General features: G+C 43.3%; 1 protein-coding gene across 1 annotated transcript in view; it reads right to left on the reverse strand.

Annotated features, from left to right (window-relative positions):
* The window catches only part of APOD (apolipoprotein D), a 13,104-nt gene extending 12,463 nt beyond the window's left edge, over positions 1-641 (reverse strand). The window contains exon 1 of the mRNA XM_026455655.2: positions 587-641. The gene's annotated coding sequence lies outside the window, so the exon portion shown is untranslated. The remainder of the gene's footprint in view (positions 1-586) is intronic.
* Between the last annotated feature and the right edge of the window lie 1,233 nt (positions 642-1,874).

Below are 1,874 nucleotides of genomic sequence, written 5' to 3' on the forward strand. Positions count from 1 at the left end.
ACACAGCACCTGACCTCAAAGACCTGCAGAACATGAAGGACTAGCTTTTGAAATTTCACCTCATAAAATAAAATAGGTTCCAATAAGTCATTAGGTCTCAAGGACTCATTTAGCCATTAAATGTAACAAGAAACGTATCTCCCAAACACAATATTTTATGATATATTGTTAAATGCATTTTCTATTCACACCATTAACTCCAGTTTGCAGATTATTTTACTGTGATACTCAGTTGGACAGCTCACTGAGAATTCACCTGGCGCGGTGTTTGTGCATGGAGAAATTCCTCGTTGTCCAATTTGGAGGGGTAAACAAAAGATGCTGGGATGAGTTCACACCGGGTTTGGTTTTATCTTAGGCCTGTTGCTAGTGTATCTACCTCAGTTTCGTCACCGGAAGAATGGCTCTGATAATACCTACCTTGTACATTTGTTTGAGGAAAAATGAGAACAAGTCTAAAGCTACCGGCACAAGCTCTCAATCAGTGGTGATTATATGTAGCTGAAAAGGGGCAATGGAGAACCAAGACCGTTTCTATTTTAGACATTATTATCATAAATGAAAAGGTGAAAACTACAGTACGTACCTTTTCTTTCAAGATGAAGGCAGTTTCCAGATGCAGAATCCGCCGATTTGAGATGCCTGTCTTGGGGACTGGCCTCTCCCAAGCGATTTTATAAGCTTCTTCAGGTCTCTGATGTTTACTTCTCATGCAGGCCACGCCTCCCCTCCAGCCAGGAGAGCTGGCCTGAAAGCTTAGTCTGTACGGAAACACAAAGATGGGATGTTGTGTCCATCCTCCTCCCCCAGTTTCCTTCACAGCTGCTCCCTGAAGGAGAAATGAGATATTGTTTTCGTGTGTGTGTGTGTGTGTGTGTGTGTGTGTGTGCAAGAGAGAGTATGTGTGAGAGAGAGACAAAGTGTATTTTCATTCAAAACATTTTTTTTGTTTTTGCTATGTGGATTTTCTAATTTAATTTTTTTGGTCAGAATGCACTTTTAAGTTCCAGCAGGATGTGTTGCAACATGTTTTTAAACATCTGGTGTTTATTTTTCATTTTTGTGTAAATGAAAAATCAACAAGCTCATTTCCTGAAGTGGAACACAGACTCTAATGGGAGCCAGGTAATGGAGCGAGGGTTACGAGTCAGAGCTGGCTTTCTCCACGATCCTGGGCAGCCGCCTGACTTCTCTGAGCCACAGTCTCCTCGTTGTAAGTAGGGGCTGTCATTTCTGTCTCCACCAGAGCCAGATGTGTAGGGGAGATACCAATTCTCTAACAACTGGGGCTAAGAGTTGAGAATGCAGAAGGCATCTTCTGTCGCTCTGTTCTCTGTCCCTTTTATGACCCCTCCAGCCACATGTTCAAGGCAGTCTGTCACTGCTTGGGGGCGGGGGGCGGGGAGTGGGGAGTGTGGACTTAAACCCAGGGGTGCTTTTGGTCCAGCCTTATCTCTCCTGGTGGAATGAACAACTTTGACTCTTGTGAGTGAAATTCTGTCTTTCTTTGTGATAGGCAGGAGGTATTTTTAGAGACATTTAGATAAGGTTGTGCCTTCGTAGTAGATTTAGACTCCTAAATAAAATCCATTCTAAAATATGTAAGCAACAGAGCTACATTTACAGCACTGAGTCTATAAACATGAAAACAACAACACAGAACCTTACCATTCCAAATGCTGTGAGCTCTTTAAGATGTTCTTCGCCTTTTCAGAAACATAAGAAATTCCTATTCCTGTCCAGGGCCTGCCTCTTGCTGACCTCCTTTGCTACCCTCCCCTGAGAGCTCTGCGTAGCTGCCTTCCTCACTCCAGGTCCCTGCTCAAATGGCACTTTTCCCTAAAAGGCTTCCTGACCTTTTCAAAAATAGCACT

Source organism: Piliocolobus tephrosceles, chromosome 2 (genome assembly GCF_002776525.5).
Source record: "Piliocolobus tephrosceles isolate RC106 chromosome 2, ASM277652v3, whole genome shotgun sequence".
NCBI lineage: Eukaryota > Metazoa > Chordata > Mammalia > Primates > Cercopithecidae > Piliocolobus > Piliocolobus tephrosceles.